Source organism: Drosophila ficusphila, unplaced genomic scaffold (assembly GCF_018152265.1).
Source record: "Drosophila ficusphila isolate 14025-0441.05 unplaced genomic scaffold, ASM1815226v1 contig_636, whole genome shotgun sequence".
NCBI lineage: Eukaryota > Metazoa > Arthropoda > Insecta > Diptera > Drosophilidae > Drosophila > Drosophila ficusphila.
In genome coordinates, this window is record NW_025064569.1 from 625891 (window position 1) to 646518 (window position 20628).

The window sequence follows — 20628 nt, forward strand, 5'->3', positions numbered from 1 at the left end:
GGGCAGCGAATGCCCAACCGCAGTTCCCAATGCCATTTCCGGTACCGAATATGAATGGTTGGCCAGGATTTGGATTTCCGTATCCAATGATGGGTAACCCATTCAGGACAGACAATGACAATCAAGGAGAAAACTCCAACTATCAGAGACCATACCGAAGTTATCAGAACAGGAATAATAAGTGGAATTATGGTCAGAATAACCGGGGCAGACAGTGGTATGGGAACAACAACTATAACAACAGCAAGCCTAGAGAGGGCCAGCTAGCCATCCAAGCGGCTGGAGACGTAGAGGGTAGTGGCCAGACCAGAATGTCTAGGAATTCTAACTTCTCTGGACAGTCATATAATTCCAACAATTCGAGGCAGTCAAATAACTCGACCAATTCAAAACGGTCATATCATTTGACTAACAACTCGGAGAGGGGCGGAAATCGACCGTCGACAAGTGGTCAGTTACATAATATTCAAGAGGACTAGGCAAATTTTTCGCAATCAGCCTCGAACAGCCAACAGGATATTTAGGAACTAGGAGGGGCCACTCCACCCTACCATTTGTAATGATAAAAAACACTCCACAAAAAAACAATAAAAGTACTAATTGATACAGGATCCACTTTCTCTTTTATTCGTCCCGAATTAGCCACAGTATGTAAAGGAGTTGAAAGACCCCATAGCCATTAAAACAATTACACAATCCCACAAGATTTCGAAAGAAGCATATATACCAATGTTCGAAGAATTCGGAGGAATAGGAGAAATGAGATTATTACTCTTCAAATTCCACCAATTTTTTGAAGGGTTAATTGGTATAGATTTACTACAACAAGTGAAAGCCGTGATCGATATTGAGAAAGGTCGGTTCCGAACGGTGGACACAGAATTGCATATACATTTCGCTAACTATAGGCCCAGCGAGGTCCACTCAATAGAAGCAGGAACAAGAACAATTATTCCTTTACCGGTACGAGTACCCGATGGGGATTTTCTATTAAACAAAACGATAGTCAAGGAGGATTTAATTATATCAGAAGGAATCTATAGGGCAGTGGCTGGAAAGAGCCTGGTCGAGGTAACGAATTACGCGGAAAAGGATCAGGAACTATTTTTGGAGGAGCCGTTAGAAAGTTGTGAATTCGAAATAGACAAGCATTTCGAACTCAACAATATAGAAGAAATGTATAATGGGAACACGAAGATACCATTTGATAAGATCAGAACAGAACACTTAAATAGCGAAGAGCTTAAAGAACTTCAACGCATTTGTAAAAAATATCCGAAGGTATTCCATAAAGAAGGGGATCATTTGTCGTTCACGAATGCGGTCAAGCACCAAATCAGAACGAATGATGACATACCAGTGTACGCCAGGCCGTATAGGTATGCATTCAAGGAAAGACAGGAGGTGAGAAGACAACTAGGAAAGCTACTGGATCAAAAGATTATTAGGCATAGCCATTCTCCTTGGAGTGCGCCTGTTTGGCTAGTGCCCAAGAAGAAGGATGCCTCTGGGGAGAGGAAATGGCGAATGGTAGTAGATTACAGGAAGCTTAACGAGAAGGTAATTAAAGACAGATACCCTCTGCCATTGATTAATGACGTGCTAGATAGTCTGGGCAGGGCTAAATATTTCTCAACCTTAGATCTGGCGAGTGGATACCACCAGATCGAGGTGAAGGAAGAAGACATCCCGAAAACTGCTTTCTCGGCAGAAGGAGGTCACTTCGAGTATGTCAGAATGCCGTTCGGTCTAAATAACGCCCCAGCAACCTTTCAAAGGTTGATGAACAATATCTTCGGAGAGTTGCTAGGGAAGTGTTGTCTTATATATATGGATGACATTATGGTGTACTCGACATCACTGCAAGAACACATAACAGACTTGGAAAAAGTCTTCAAACAGCTTGCGGAGGCAAATTTCAAGTTGCAGCTAGACAAAACAGAATTTTTAAGGACAGAGGTCGAATATTTAGGACACGTAGTAACCCAGCAAGGAATCAGACCGAATCCAGGGAAGATCGAAGCGATAAAAAGATTCGAGATACCTAAGACTAGGAAACAGATAAAATCGTTTCTGGGCCTGTTGGGGTACTACAGAAAGTTCATCAAGGATTTCGCGGCTATAACAAAGCCATTGACAAGACAGTTGAAAGGGAAAAAGGCCGTGCAGATGGATCAGGAATACAAAGATGCATTTGAGGTGTGCAAAACCTTACTGTGCAATGATCCAATCTTGCAGTTCCCTGACTTTGAGAAACCTTTTATACTCACCACAGACGCAAGTAATTATGCTATTGGCGCCGTCCTGTCCCAAGGAAATTTGGGAACGGATAGACCTATAGCATACGCTAGCAGAACCCTGTCAGGAGCAGAAGTAAACTATGCCACAATAGAAAAGGAAATGCTCGCCATAATTTGGGCGATCAAGCATTTCAGGCATTATGTATTTGGCACGAAGTTCAAGATAGTCACGGACCATAGGCCATTAACATGGCTAATGAGCGTCAAAGAACCCGATTCCAAACTTGTAAGATGGAGACTCCAAATGTTGGAGTACGATTACGAGATTGTGTACAAGAAAGGGTCTCTGAATGTAGTGGCCGACGCACTGAGCAGAATTCAACCAGAGCTCAATGTGCTGGAAGATGCCTCAGAGAGGGCAACCAACGGAGAGACAATCCACTCTGCTGGAGAAGATCTCCAGTTGGGATTCCCAATATCGGAAAAACCACTAAACGAGTACAACATCCAGGTGGTCATACAAGAAGGTAGAGTAGGGAGAATACAGAAACAAATTCCGTTCAGGAATAAGTTGAGAATAATCTGGACGGGCAACAACTTCGATGAGGAAACAGTTGCCCGTAGGTTAAAAGAAATCCTGAAACCTAAAAGAACTGTAGCACTCCTGATTCCAGATAACTTGGTGATAACAATCCAGGAGACATATAGCAAGTATTTCGCCTACACTAACTTGTATAGGGCAATAAGATGTACTGTTTTATTGCCAGATATAACAGATAGGAGCGAACAGGAACAGGTCATCAAAGATTACCATGAAAGGTCAAATCACAGGGGAATAGACGAAACCTTGGCACACCTGAAAAGGAAGGTGTTTTTCGTCCATATGAAACAGGCAATTACCCAAACAATTAATAATTGCGACAGTTGCCAAATACAAAAATACGACAGGAAACCAAACAAGATCAAATACAGCTTTACAGAGACACCGGAGAGGCCTATGGAAATAGTGCACATTGACTTGTACTTTGCAAACAAGAAAAGTGTACTGACCATAATCGACAAGTTCTCGAGATACGCATGGGGGCTAACAATCCCAGCAAAAGAAAGCGTAAATATCGTGAAAGCAGTAAAGAGTTTCATGGCCTTATTCGGAGTGCCTAAGAAGATAGTCTGCGATCAAGGAGTGGAATTCACTTCCAACTTGTTCAAGGATTTTTGTAGGCAGTACGAATTAGAACTACACACTACATCATTTCAGCAATCGTCGAGCAATTCTACGGTCGAAAGACTGCACTCGACGATTACAGAAATATATAGATTAATAAATGAAACTAGGAAGAAAAATAAACTTGAGAGCAGACATGAAGAAGTCCTGGATGAGGCATTTATAACTTATAATAATGCCATTCATTCAGCGACGAAGCTAACACCGCAGGAGTTGTTCACAGGGAGAACGCATAACTTCCTTAATAACGTGTCCTTTAACAACGAACACGATTATTTACAGAAGATTAATGCGTTTCAAGCAGAGCTTTATCCAAAAATTAAGGAAAAGGTTCAACAGGAAAAGGACAAAAGAATTGAGGCGGCGAATGTCGGCAGGCAAAGCCCGGACACAGTACAACCAGGAGACATAATATTTAGGAAGGAAAACAGGAGAGATAAATTAACTCCTCGTTTTTCAAAACACAAGGTGATGGAAGACAACGGCCTTACACTAACCTCTACTAAACCACAGAAGATCCATAAAGAAAAAATCAGAAGACTAACCAAACCAAATGAACAATAATTACAGGTGGGCAAGAATCATGGCCGAAGAAAGGAAACTCGAGATCCGACCATTACTAGGGGAAGAACCACTAGCACAAATAAATCTAGGCGATGCAAAGATAATACAAACTCATAAAACATTGGTACACATAGTACAATTACAAGAATATCAAGAGGCAATAGAACAATTGGAACGAACACTTACTGAGGTAGTTGAAGACTCGGAAACCAGAGACCTTGTTAAAGTTTTACAGAAAAAATTACAGATGATCAAGAACAGATTAGAGGCAATATGCCCCAGGAAGAGGAAAGCAAGGGGACTAATCAATGGATTAGGATCCGTTGTTAAATCCATAACAGGAAACTTAGACGCTGAGGACGCAGAAAGATTAGAAGAGGAGATAAGGAAGATGCAGGAAGAGGAAAGAAGATTGAAGGAGAGTTTGAATTTACAAGAGAGGACAGGAGCTAAATTCACAATAATGTTTAATAATTTGACGAAATATATTAACGAGGAGCAAAGTCGAGTAACGACATTTATAAATAATTATAAAAATGGAATAAGCAAAACATTTTTAGAAGAAGATAAGAGAATCTATAGGTTAGAATACATCGATAGAATTTCAGTAACAATAGACATGCTCGGACTAAATATAAAACAAAAATCGGATTAATTTCAAAATTCATATTTGATAAACAGGAAACAGCTAAATGCGTACAAGAACTAGAAGAGCAGGGCATACACATAATATCGGAAGAACATACAGTGGTGGCCATAAGTATTTTGTCAAAATAAAAGTGAAATATACTCGAAACCTGAACTTGCTTCTTTTAACTTTTGGTATCAATGGAAAGGTAATTCAAATGCCTTTTGAATGATACCATACTTTTCTCAACTCATTCGATATTTATTGAACAGGGCAATTTAAAAAAAAAAGTCAAAAAAAACTTTTTCCCTCGGCTTCAAAACTAAAATTTTTGGATGCAAAAAGTTTGAAGGTGACAATGTCCGAAAAAGTTTGTATGGAAAAGAGAAAAATATGGCTAAAAAGCGTGTTTCTAGTCATTTTCAAAAAATCATAAAAAATAGAAGAAAAATTATTTTTGAAAAATTATTTTTGCAGTTCCTATTATTTTTGATTAAAGAAACTTTTGCATCCAAAAATTTTAGTTTTGAAGCCGAGGGAAAAAGTTTTTTTTGACTTTTTTTAAATTGCCCTGTTCAATAAATATCGAATGAGTTGAGAAAAGTATGGTATCATTCAAAAGGCATTTGAATTACCTTTCCATTGATACCAAAAAGTTAAAAGAAGCAAGTTCAGGTTTCGAGTATATTTCACTTTTATTTTGACAAAATACTTATGGCCACCATTGTATGTACGAATTTCTAGAATTCAAAGCGATTATGAATAAGACAGATTTAATATTTGCGATAAAATTACCTATTTTTAAAAAGGAAATGTATTCTTTACATAGGATTATATCTCTACCGATGAATAAGACAGAATTTATAATAACGCCAGAATACGTGGTGATGAATAACGAAGATATGTATTACTACAAAAACAAATGTCAAAAAATTAGAAGTTTATATACATGTAAGAACAACAAAATTGTAAATCAGATAAATGAGAGTTGTCTAAAAAACCTGATCAGCGGAAAAAGAGCGAACTGTGAAACCAGGGATGCTGGGCTCAGGACCAGGATCTTTGAACCGGAAGAGGGATATATCGCAATCTTCAATGGAGAGAATGTGAAGTTGCAAACGGACTGCGGAGAAGAGAGAACGGTGAATGGATCGGCATTAATTGCGTTTAAGGGATGCAGAACAATGGTCAACAACGTCCAGTATGAGGCGGTGGAAAGACTTGACACAACAAAACTAAAATTGGAAATACCCCAAATCGAAGCCATTAAGAAGAATAGAACAACCCAAGAGCTGGGAATACACGAGCTGGAGATGGAGGATATCGAAACAAAACTGCAAATCAGCAGAATACAAACTGGAACAGCAATACACACAACAGCGACGTATACAATGCTAACCATGTTGCTGATAGTGGTGTTGGCCGTGGCCGCCTGTTCAAAAAGGACGACCACCTTCACACCAGATACAACACTTGCGACCCTCACACCAACTATTGCTTCACCTGTCTCCCTTCACACCAACCATCGCTCCGTTATGGTCGGTCGTTCAGACTGAGGGGGGAGGAGTTACCGCCTCAGCACATTCCATCGGCGGTCCCCCACCTAAACCCCTTCGGTCGCTAAGCAACTAAAGACCGTACACTTGAATTGGCAACTAAGTTGCCAAACAAACAAACATAGCGGCTACTGCTGAGTCCAAGCCCCAGATATGCATCCGGTCTAATTACAGTCCCACTCCGCTTGATCAGCAGTTTGTACTTAGGCAAGAAGGTTCGAGCCAAGAGATATAAAATAAAGATATTCATTCTGGATTTGACTTTTAATCAAGAAACACAGCTCTTTTATTTGGCTCGGAGATTGGTCTACGATCAATATCAAGGAACCTACTAATTAATATTGATAACTCGCGCATTGATGAGTCAGGAGCGCGGATTTTCTAAAAAACCCGGCAAGGAAAATCTTGTTGCCGATGCACTGTCACGGCAACAACTTAACGTCATGGAGGGACAAGAAGCTGAATCGTGCGCAGCCACCATTCACAGCGAGCTCTCCTTGACACACACAATTGAAACGACGGATAAGCCCTTGAATTGTTTCCAGAACCAGATAACTCTGGAGGAGGCACGCTTTCCGTTAAAACGCAGCTTCGTCCTCTTTGGTAACAAGAGGCGGCATGCGATTAACTTCTCCTGCAAAGAGTCATTACTTGATGAGCTCGCAGACATAATCGTTCCTAAAGGCGTAAACGCCATCCATTGTGACCTGCACACGCTGGCAATGATACAGGACGAATTGGTCCGGCAATTCCCGGCCACCAAATTCTGGTATTGCAAAAACCGATTGACGGACATTTTTGCAATCGGGGAGAGACGGGAAATCATTACTGCCGAGCATAATAGGGCACACAGATCGGCACAGGAGAATGTCAAGCATGTGCTCTCCGAATATTATTTTCCCAAAATGACTAAATTAGCCAACGAAGTTGTCCAAAACTGCAAGACCTGCGCGAGGGCCAAATATGATAGGCATCCCAGAAAACAGGAAATCGGCGAGTCACCGATCCCATCCCATGCAGGGAGATGTTACACATTGATATCTTCTCAACGGACAGGAAATACTTCCTGACGTGCATCGACAAATTTTCAAAGTTCGCAGTCGTGCAGCCCATTCCCTCTAGAACAATTGAGGACCTGAAACCAGCGCTGTTGCAGCTAATGAACTATTTTCCAAAAACCAAAACGATCTATTGCGACAACGAACCTTCGTTGAATTCGCATACGATCTCGGCCATGCTGACTAACCACTTTGGGGTTGGTATCGCAAATGCACCACCCTTACACAGTGTATCTAACGGACAGGTTGAACGCTTTCACAGCACCCTGCTAGAACTCGCTAGATGCATTAAGATTGACAAAGGTATAACCGATACCATAGAATTGATTTTACTAGCCACTGCAATTTTACTAGCCCTGTCATTGGCGTCGGCGCACATTGCTGACTATTCGCAAGCAAAATACATTCCCATCATTGATGGCGAAGTGCTGGTATGGGAGGAATTTGCGTATGTAACACACACGTCAAATCTTTCGGAATACATGCGAATACTTGACGAAACAGCAAGCATGAGTGACATGTTCCCACAGTCGCATATGAACAAATTGCTGGAAGTAGACACCGCGCACATACGAGACCTACTGGAATCGTTGGGCGTGCACCATAGGATTGCTAGAAGTTTAGACTTTCTGGGGTCAATTCTTAAGGTAGTAGCAGGAACACCGGACGCCTGTGATTTGGAGAAGACGAGATTCATAGAGATGCAGCTGACTAACGCAAATAATAGACAGGTAGCAATCAACACTAAAGTTCAAGATAAAATTAATGAATTAACCACTACAGTAAATCTAATTCTTAAAACTTCTAAAGACTCACAAGTCGACACTGGCCATCTATATGAGACACTCCTGGCCAGAAATAGAATGTTGATGATGGAATTACAAAACTTGATGCTTGCCATTACACTTGCTAAAGCTAATATTGTCAGCCCCAATATACTCGATTACACAGACCTGAAGTCAGTTTGGCTTGAGGAACCCACTAACACCCCCATAAGGGACCTTATGTCCGTAGCGTCCGTAAAGATTTTACAATCTACCAATGCCCTACACTTTATAATTAAATTTCCAAAGATTAAAAACGTTTGCAAAAAGGTCACTATATTCCCTGTCACTCACCGTAATGTTATGCTGCGAATAATGGACAACGTTGTGGCCATGTGTGGTGGAGAAGTCCATACGATTAGGAACTGTGCCATATCGCCGGGAGCCGCGTTCTGTCAAACGTCATCAGACAGTTCATGCGCTAGAGAACTCCATGCAGGCGTACTGGCACACTGCGCAACCCAGCCAAGTGACCTACATCCCGTCACTCGAGTTGATGAAGGAATCCTCATCATCAATGACAAAACAGCTAAGGTCAGAGTAGACAACGGTACTGAAGTCTGGGTACACGGTACGCACCTCGTTACCTTCGAGAGTCGTGTCTCCATCAACGAAACCCTCTACGTCAACCACGATAAGGCCCACACGAGAACTCCAGGGGTAGCAAGATCATCATTGCTCAACATCACATTCAATCAAGATGTGCTCAGCCTCCCTTACCTTCAACGATTAAACGAACGTAACGTGGAGCTTATTAAGGAGTTCGACAAAAACATCGACACCAACCAGACGTACCGCATATCACTGATCGTGGGCGTATTCTGTTGTGCGATGATCTGTGTCGGTATGGTCTATCTGCATTTCTTCAAGGCCAGAAGATCGGCAGCCCAACTGAAGGAAGTCATTGCCGAGATAGCGCCGACCGAGGGCGGCCTTAATCCAGAGGGGGGAGTAGTTAACAAGTTAACATAAGCTGACAGAAGTCAATGACATAAGCATTGATTTCTGTCCCTTATCCAACTCCGGCCGAAATTGCTGATGTTGCATTTGGGCCGGACGCTCGTGCACAGACGGCAAACACTGCATATTTGCGTGGCCGCTGTGAGTCTTTTGTTAGCTCTAAGTTTCATTCTTAAGTTCAGTTCATGATTGACATTCAATAAAGCAAGAGCACAAGCTCATACAAATGAATCTCCGACACTTAGTCGTTAAATCACTTATTAATTATTACACTGACTGAGTCCCTAGGCCAGCAGTGTTGAAGGGAAGTCAACCTTCCAACCTAACCTTCCTATCTCAGCATTTAAGGTACCAGGCCAACCGGCCGCACACGGAGTAACCAGCTAACATCCATTGGAGACAGCAGCGAGGGAATTCTGATATTTCATCTCCTGCACCCCTTTTAATTGACACATCTTATATCCACTTGATCTATACAGCTTCCAATTTACTTCTAACAGCTCGGCCATCCTGACAATTAGATCGTCCTCGATCGTGGGTTTCTAATATTATAAAAGTTATTCTTAATATTATATGTTTAAGTTAGTAACAATTTTGACTAGTTATGATCAGGGCTAACAGAGTTATGTTTTTAAATGAAAAAATATTTATTTCCATATTTTCGCCTTTTTTCCTATAAATCCATATTTTACACAATTACTTGAATAAATCCATATTTTGACAGTTCGGCTCTGGTCACACTGGAGCTTACAAGTGAAATTTGCAAGTCATTAAATCATATTTTAAAACAAAGCAAATACCGATTTAAAACAGTGCATCTTAACACCACTTCAACCCCCAAAGAGTCCAGAAGGACTACAACTACAGGGACCTCGCATTTGCGAAAAACCCAATAAACTTTTCGGCAAAATCTTGGCTAAAAATTATCAACCACAAAACAACAACAAAAACACTCCAATTCTTGCAACTCGGGCGCAAGCCCTTTACAAGCAACCATGCACGAGCCACCGGATATATCAAAAATTAACACGAGATTATGCCAACCAGGAGAACCCAAATTCATCGTAATAAAAGCAACAATGGAATTTCCCTTAGAACTGTCTCCCCCTTCATCATCGAAAAATCTGTAGACTTTGCCTGCGGAGGAAGAGTTGACTCAGTGAAAAAAACCAGAGACGGCGCACTTTTGATTAAAACGAAAAACAACATACAAGCCACAAAACTTCTCAAGCTTACCAAAATCGCAGATATCGAAATAACAGCCACCGAACACAAAACGCTGAATTTTTCAAAAGGTGTTATCTATTGTAATGACCTTAGAAACATAGACGAAGAAATAATCCTAAGAGAACTAAAACCACAAAAAGTAATTGAAGTCAAGAAAATCATGAAGAGGCAAAACACCAACAACGACTCTCTAACAGAAACTGGACTCATAATAATTACTTTCGAATCACTTCAACTCCCAGAAAAACTACGAGTCGGCTACGAAATTATTCGAGTACGAAACTACATTCCTCGACCACTACGCTGTAGAAAATGCCTTCGCTACGGACATCCTGCACCCATATGCAAGAGCACAGAGAAATGTGTAAACTGTTCAGAAGATAAACACACCAACGAAGGAGAACGCTGCGAAAACGTTAAGAAATGCCTAAACTGCGAAAACAATCCCGAAATTGACTCTCAACACAGTCCTCTAGACCGAAAATGCCCCACTTTCAGCAAACAACAGGAACTCACTGCCATTAAAATCACCGAAAAAGTCGACCATAAAACAGCTCTAAGTATTTACTTTGAACGACACGGATCCAAAACAAGAAACTCATACGCAAACACACTCACAAACACCACTACACAGGAAAAATCAACAACTCAACCTCAAGCTCAATCTCAATCTCAAGCTCAATCTCACACTCAATCTCAAGCTCAACCTCAATCTCAATCTCAATCTCCATCCTCAAATGTACAAACAACAACCTCATCCTGTAATCACAATCAGTCAATCACGCCTACAACCCCATCCACATCAACCAAAAAAACACCGCCACCAAAAGAAATTCTTCAAAACCACAACCATCACAATCAAGACGACATCGAAACCATGGAAACGGACAACGCCATCCACACCAAGATAACATCAGCATACGGATCACAACTCACAAAGGACCTTAAACGTAAAATGTCTCCTAAAGATAAGTCAAACCCTCTCTGCATCAACTTCAAACCAACTAAACCAAAAAGCAAATCTTTCATCAAAAACAAACCTATCAACAGCAGCGACAACGAATCATTTTAAAAAAAACCACAGATTTCCCTTACTCTAAGGAATACCCTTAAAACCCTTTCCATTTACAAAATGTCATTAATTTTAATTCAATGGAACATCCAAGGTTATACAAATAACTATAACCAACTCCTAATCCTAATAAAAAAATTCTCTCCACATATCGTCGCACTTCAAGAAACTCACATACAATACACTAACAACATACCAACTCCAATAAATTACACACTACTAACAAACATAGCCACCAACAGATTTGGCGGCGTAGCACTATTAGTACACAAATCAATTCAATATTCTATAGTAATCATTCCAAACGACATCGAAGCCCTAGCAATCCACATTAAATCCAAGCAAAACATATACATTAAATCAGCATACATTGCCCCAAACAGAACCATCACAAATCAAATACTTGAAGACACCTTATACATGAACCAAACACCCTCACTAATTGTGGGAGACTTTAACGGCTGGCATCCAGCCTGGGGCTCCCCGAAAACAAATTCTCGAGGGAATATAATTCAAAAATTCATCGACAATACACAACTAATCTTACTAAACGACAAGTCCCCCACACACTTTTCAACACACAACACATTTACACATCTCGACCTTTCACTTTGCTCACCATCATTAGCACCACACTCCAAGTGGGAAATACTTAACGATCTCCACGGCAGTGACCACTTTCCAATAGTTATTTCTCTATTCCCTCAAAACAAAATAAACAAATTTAGAAAACCCTCTTTTAAACTAAAATTAGCCAATTGGGAACAATATGAGACTCTCACAGACAAAAATAACGTAACATTTCCCACTTCAGTTAATGTCAACAAAGAAGCAGCACTAATCAACAAAATTATATTACACAGCGCAAATATTTCCATCCCCCAAACCTCAGTCAACACAAAACCCCACAAAGTCCCATGGTGGAACAAAGAACTAGCTCGGTTAAAAAAGAAAAACAATTAGCTTGGAAAACATTAAACCGCAATATCAACCTAACAAATGTACTAAACTTCAGACGCCTAAACGCCAAGTTCAGGTTTGAAATAAAAAGAAGTAAAAGCGAAGCTTCCAAAATTCTTACTTCCTCCATAGAACCTACAACGCCCTCATCTAAAATATGGAACAATATAAGACGCTTCTGCGGACTTAACCCAGTCAAACAAATCCATACCTTATTTAATCCCATAACCAACACAACTACAACAAACACTATAGAAATAGCTAACTCCTTCTCCCAACACTTCTCAGAACTCTCAAGTGACCTTAACTTCTCAGACGAATTTCGAACTAACAAATACAAAATCAACATAGTCAACTACACACCCACCCCAACAGCCAATAAAATAGAAAAAAACATTACTTTCCTTGAATTGACCTCAGCTCTACAAACACTCAAAGGATCTACTCCTGGATTAAACAGAATCTCTTACGAAATGATACGCAAAAGTTCCCTTACCACAAAAAACAGAATAAAAAATCTATTTAACCAAATCTTCGACAGCCACATACCTCAAGCCTACAAAATAAGCCTAGTCATACCGATCCTCAAACCAAAAACTGACAAAACAAATGTCACCTCATACAGACCGATCTCACTTAACTGCTGCCTAGCAAAGACCCTAGACAAAATCATAGCAAAAAGACTGTGGTGGTTTGTGACCCACAACAAACTACTTAACGTAAACCAATTTGGCTTTAAAAAAGGCAAATCGACTTCAGATTGTCTACTCTACGTAGACCATCTTATAACAAAGTCAAAGAGACACACTTCCCTCATCACTCTTGACTTCTCAAAAGCCTTTGACCGAGTAGGTGTGCACACTATAATCGATCAACTCCAAGAATGGAAAACAGGCCCGAAAATAATAAATTACGTAAAGAATTTTATGCTCAATAGGAAGATAATTGTGCGTGTCGGACCACACACGTCCAACTCACTTCCATTATCTAATGGTATCCCCCAAGGATCACCCATATCAGTAATTCTGTTCCTCATAGCATACAATAAGCTCTCAAATATTATATCTTTACACAAAGAAATTAAATTTAATGCATACGCCGATGACTTTTTCCTCATAATAAATTTTAACAAAAACAAAAACCTAAACTTTAACCTGGACCAATTACTACACAACATAAACAGCTGGTGTTCTTACTCAGGGGCATCGCTATCCCTAGCCAAATGCCAACACCTACATATCTGCCAAAAACACGGCTGCAATAGCACAATAAGCTGCAGCAGTATACAAATACAACAAGTCACCTCACTCAGAATCCTAGGGATAACCTTAAACAATAAATACAAATGGGACACACACATAAAATCACTACTTCCATCACTGCACCAAAAATTAAATATCATTAAATGTCTTTCTAGCACTAAATACAACTGCAATACACAAACACTACTTCACATTGCGAAAGCAACAGTCATAGCAAAAATAGAGTATGGCTTGTTTCTATACGGACAGGCTCCGAAAAGCGTACTAAACAAGTTAAAAACACCGTTTAACACTGCAATCCGTCTAGCCCTTGGCGCCTACAGAACCACACCCATAAATAACCTGCTATATGAAGCCAATATCCTCCCACTAGAACAAAAACGAGACTTCCAAACAGCAAAACTCACAAAAAACCTTATACTTTCCAAAGATACACCAATACACAAACTCATCAAACTCAGAAAACCCAAAAAACACCCATCAACTATAGACCGCACAATAAATCTCTGCCAATCATTAAATCTACCGTACGAACCAATAAAGCTATACAAATACAATCCACCATGGGATCTCCCCAACCTCATAGATACAACATTTAGAGCACATAAGAAACAAAACACAACACCAGATACATACAGGAAACTATTTGAACACACCAAAAACAACCATAAAACACACAAATTCATATTCACGGACGGATCAAAAATGAACTCCACTGTTTCTTACGCAGTCACAACAGATACTAACGTTATTAAATATGGTATACTACCCCCATACTCATCAGTACTTTCTGCTGAAATAATAGCCATCCTAACAGCGATCGACCAAATCAAAAACACAAGGGGAAAATTCATGATCTGCTCTGACTCTCTCTCAGCAATTGACACCATAACAAACACCAACAACAACAACTTTTATTCCAACAAAATCAGATCATTTCTTACAAAACTAGCTCCAAAAATAAAATTACTTTGGATCCCTGGTCATGTAGGCATAGCAGGCAACGAGTTAGCTGACCATACTGCAAAATCGACTAGCAATATGCCCCTCATCTACACCCCAAACATAAATCAAACAGACATCAACAGACATCTAAAGCAAGAATTCCGAACAAGAAATAGACAAAATATAGAACACTGCAATCAATGGTACAAAACTATGAACAAAGACTTTTCAAACATAGACAATTACTTTAGATCCTTCCATCCCAAATCGAACAGACTAGATCAAATAAAAATAATACGCCTTAGGTTAGGCCACACTAAACTTACACATGAACACTACTTCAATCAAAATCAAACTTCACCTTGTCCCTTCTGCCAAGGCGACAATACCATACCCCACCTACTTAACTCATGCCCATCACTCCTACCCACTAAACTATCCATTTTCAAAAACACAAACCCAATAAACCTCCTTAACGACCTCAACCCAAACAATTTAGAAAAAATCTTAACTTTCTTAAAAACCTCAAACCTATACCACAAAATATAAAACACAAACAAAAATGTACAGAAATTACTAATATTACCAACTAAGTAGCAAAACTACAATAAACAATGTACAATAAAAATGTAAATAAACTAATAGACTTAATAACATTAACCTTAAGAGCCGAAGGCCTTGCTGCCAGCGCTTTACCATCTAAGTTAGTCTAGTTTTGTAAACTTCTCTATCTTTATTAATAAATAAATAAATAAATAAATCCATATTTTGAGCATTAAAGTGTCTGAAAACCTATAGAAAGATATGTTTGGCTCAAATATTATGAAATTTCTGTCGTTTGCCTTATACGCGATAATAAATAATGGAAACAAAACAAAACAAGATTCAGTATTTATACCATATTTCATGCTTTCAGTTCTTATGTCTCATTTCATTTTCATCATATAAACACATATTGAGTGACAAACGCCGTAGTTTTGTTTTTACTAATCTGACACAACATGTCATATTGTTCTGCAATGATCTTTGAGACAAACGGCGCACGTTTGTTTGTAGCGATTTCTAATTGTTCATTGTCATAAAAAGTTAATATGATCGATATAATCGTCTACGTTTATCCATTTTTTTTACCTATATTTATCCCTTTTTTCGTCTATACTACCTATATTTATCCATATTTATCCATTTTATTCCATATTTGTCAACTTTTTCGTCCATATTTCTCTATTTTTTCGTCCATAAATCCATACATATTTTTACGTTTTTAAGAACATAACTCTGTTAGCCCTGGTTATGATATATAATTAAATTAATTTAGCATATATTAGGAGTTAATTTCACACTGATTACGCCAATCTGCCCATTTTCGTATCCGACATGCTTCTACAATTCCTTCATAGGGAATTTGACTAATTTGACAATTTTCAATATCACTTATGACATATCTATCGTTTGGCAATATCTTTTTAACGATATATGGTCCTTTGTACTTTGGTACAAACTTTTTATTTGTACCAATTGTGGTGTCAATGTTTCGCATTACAACAAAATCGCCTTCCTCAAATTCTATATGGTCTTTATGATTTTTCTGAAAATATTCTTTGCTCCTTTTCTGGCACTGTTCTATTTTATCTGAAGAATTCTTACGAACATTTTCTAAATCACTCTGTGGTATATCATTTCTATCATCTAAGTATTCTGTTAATGCGTCAATATTGCAACCTCTCTGCTGAACTCCAAATAACAATACTGAGGGTAATTCCTTTGTAGTTGAATGCATTGAATTATTAGTGGCATATTCGGCCCTATCTAAAAGTTTGCTCCAGTCTTCATGCTTAATTGGTTCAGTTATCTTGGCTAGCATCGCTTTTATTGTCCTATTTACTCTTTCCACCTGACCGTTCGCTTGAGGTGACGCAGTTGCTACCTTAACGTGTTCGATATTATTTTCTAATAAAAATTTGGCAAGTTCTAATGACGTAAAACATGTACCTCTATCACTTACAACTCTACGTGGTCGACTATAGTATTGAAAATATTTCGAAAAACACATGTTGACTTCTTTTGTACTCGTTGAATTCACTGGATACAACTTAACAAATTTGGTAAATCCATCAATAATTACTAGCAAATGTTTCTTTTTCGATATAACTGAAGGTAAAGGTCCAAAATGGTCTATGTGTAATGTATCAAACGGAATTGGTCGCTTAGGTATATTATGAAGTGTTCGATTATTCGCATGTGTGGGTACCGTAAACATGATACACTTTAAGCAATTTCCAATAAATGCATCTATTTTAGCTTTCATGTTCGGAAACCAATAGTGTCTCATTATTTCTTTCAAGCACTTCTCGGAACCTAAATGAGATAAATTTTCATAAACTCTCCTAATTATATGGGATTCCATTTCAGCTGGTACATATAGCAATTCAATATCATTCTCACCTAATCTATAAACAATTCCATCGCTTAATATAAAGTTCTTCATACTTCCTTGTTCTAATTGTTCTTTCAATTTCACTATAATACTATCTCTTTTTTGCGTTATCTGAAGCTGAAGGTTGATGTCGTCACTGTCAATTACTGAAACTATTTGATCTTTGTTGTCACTATTTTGGATATTCACTACTGGTTCATATTCAAAACTCTCATTTAAGGCTGAAGGGTATCTACTTAATGAATCAACATGAGTCATATATTTTCCACTACGATACTTAAGGGTATAATTGTAATTAGCCAATTCTAAAGCCCATCTGGCAATGCTCGAGTTAAGGCGTCCTTTTCCTAGGCACAAAACTACTGCATTACAATCTGTTACTATGTTAAACGGAATTCCTTCTAAATATAATCTGAATTTTCGTAATGAATAAACTACAGCTAATGTTTCCAATTTAAAGCTTTCATATCTAGCTTCTAGTTTTGTTGCTCTTTGTGAAAAATAGGCTATTGGGTGAAATTTATTATCGTCCTGCTTTTGCAACAAAATTCCTCCAAATCCCTCGCTACTTGCGTCGCAATGTAATTCAGTTTCTCGATTTGGGTTGTACAATGATAATATGCGAGATGAAATTAATTTGTCACGAAGATATTCAAAAGTTTTTTTACAATCCTCACTAAGTTCATACTTAACACCTGCTTTTGTGAGCTCTTGCAATGGCTTTGCTATTTTTGAGTATGCCGGAATAAACCTCCTAAAGTAAGAAAATAGTCCTAAACATTTCTGCATTCCATGGCGATCTTTTGGTATCGGAAGAGATTTAATAGTTGATGTGTGCTCATAATTCGGACTTATTCCTTTCTCACTAAGTGTATACCCTAAAAATTCAATGCTTTTGTAACAAAATTGGCACTTACTTATTTTGATTTCCAATCGGTACTCTGCTAAAATTCGTAAAACTCTTCCTACAGTCTTAAAATGTTCGTTCAATGTTTTCGAACCTATAGCAATATCGTCTATATAAACTACTACATTTCCTTCGCGAACCAGAGGTTGCAGAATGAAGTTAATAAATCTCATGAATACTGCGGGTGCATTCATGAGTCCGAAAGGCATTCTTGTATATTCATATTGACCGGAAGGTGTTACAAATGCTGTATACTGCACGGAACTTTCTGCTACTTTTACTTGATGGTATCCATTTTTCAAATCTAACAATGTAAAATACTTATTTCCTTCTAATCTCTCTAAGCAGTCATCTATGAGGGGAAGGGGGTATCCGTCTCGAACGGTTATCTTATTAAGTTGTCTATAATCCACACACATGCGCTTTTCCCCAGATTTTTCTTAACAAGAACAATAGCGGAACTATAGGGTGAATTGCTTTCTCTAATGAATCCTTTTTTCAATAACTCATCAATTTTTAAATCTACTTCTTTCTTCTCCTGATACGAAAGTCTTCTTGGTTCCGTGCGTACCGGTTCTTCAGATTTCAGTCTTAGCCTCATTTCATAACTATGTTGGATCGCCGGAATGTTAGATAAACATAAGTAACTAGAGGTCCTGTGCCCGCTTCGCTGGTCAACACAATTTAACAACATAATAGTCAATGTTGCACGTCCAATTCCTATTCGTCTAACAGCAGGCATTATTTCAAATTGTTTAAGCTCGCTCTATTTTTTGTTTAAATATTTTTTTACCGACTTCATCGATACACAAAATCAACGCAGCTATGATCTTTTTTTTTACATACAACATTGTGTACATCTGTTGAGCCGCTAGCGACTTTTCCAGAAGGTTTTCCCAAAATTTTCTTATGCTTAAACCTTCTTCTGGTTCTAAGCTATCTCCCTACCAATTTTCAGCCAAATCGGTCAAGCCGTTTTCATGTGATGCGATTGCGCACATATTTTGTCTCCATTTTTATATATATAGATTCAATCTTATTATTTCACTGAGTTTGCTTCGATCTTCATCACTTAATTTCGGGTCAATGTCAAAACTTTCATCAGCCTGACATACATCAATACTATATATATGTATACGGAATGCTGTCATCACTTACTATTTCATTTTCTATACACAACTCTTCAAAGCCTCTACTGCTTTCTAACTGGTCACTGTCTCGATATGTTTTACTATTCTGAAGTATATTTATTGGTTCAATATTGACTATTTTCAACGGTTCACTATCCTTAAATAAATTCAGCTCTACAATTTCTTTTACCTTATCCATAAAAATCAATTTTATTCCAAATTTCTCCAAAAACTTACGGGCTAAAAGAACATTAGTTGATACATAATTATTGGGTACAACAAAAAATGAGATTTCTTCTTCTATGTTTTGAAAAACGAGTTTGACAAATATTTTCCCGAATGTTTTAATTTTAAATCCATTTAATCCACAGTAATTCGTCGGGACCAATATATCGCTAAAGTTTCTATAAGGAATCGCAGAGTGTTGAATTAAATTAATGGCGCTTCCCGTATCGAACATGGCAGACAAAAGAGTTACGTTAGGCTTATGTTGACAATCAGTGTAAAAATATACTCCTACCTGGTTAAAAATCGGAATAAACATATTATGCTCCTCTTCATCATCTCGTATCGGCTGGTTGTTGGCTGCTCCCACCACTCTCAGATGACTTGCAGGCTTCTGTTGACAATCCTTTAGCATATGTTGGAGGGATCCACAACGGAAGCAAGATGTTGAGCTTCCACGACCGAATGTTTTTATGAAATTTGTCTTAAATTCTTCGTAAGTGTTCGATCGATCAACACGCACAAACAAGTCGGCATCTGTACCCGATTTCATCAACATTCGTACGCAGCGCAGTTGAAAATTTGTACAAGTTAACACAGTTAAGGAGTAACTTATAAGTCGGTACAAATATTTGGTGGTTCTCGGATCACCCTATTGCCTTTATGTGCAGACTAAGCATAAGTCGCCTTTAGGGGCCGTGCCTGGTTCCCGGCGTGGTGAGATATGCATTTTCTGCTAGTGTCAGCATTTTGGTATGACAAAGCGGTCGGCTCGCCGGCCACGTACAGCTTATAAGTTCAGTTTTAGTTTTAGTTCAGTTTAGATTTTGAATAAAGAACATTTGAATGTAAAACTCCGGCATTGGCCGTTAACACTTATCTTATTGATTGAAATTGGTTATCGTGCCTTAAGGGCCGTTAGCAACGGAGTCAGTTACTCCCAACATAATCTATATACATATATAAAAGCAAGTTGTGTTAGTTACACCACTTATACCTTAAGAACGGCTGAACAGATTTGGCTGAAAATTGGTAGGAAGGTAGCTTAGAGCCCGAAATAGGACTAAGGGTACTTTTTATTCCGTTCGACATACCAAAAATCGCATATAAACTGAGTTATTACCTCATCACACTGACAAGCACACACTACCATAGCATTTTAACTCAATTTTTTTGAAGTGAATTGAAGTTATTTGTGATTTTGGTGAATTGAAGTGAAGTGAAGTTTTTCGTGGTTTTAGTGAATTGAAGTGAAGTGAAGTTTAATTAATAATGCCGCAACCAAGACGATCGAATCTTTCCCGACAAAACCGTAATTCAAGAAGACTACAAAATACTGTAAATGAAAGGACTGAAGGGGATCAAAACATTGCACGTGAACAGCGCCGCGTTTGTATGGGTCGACTTC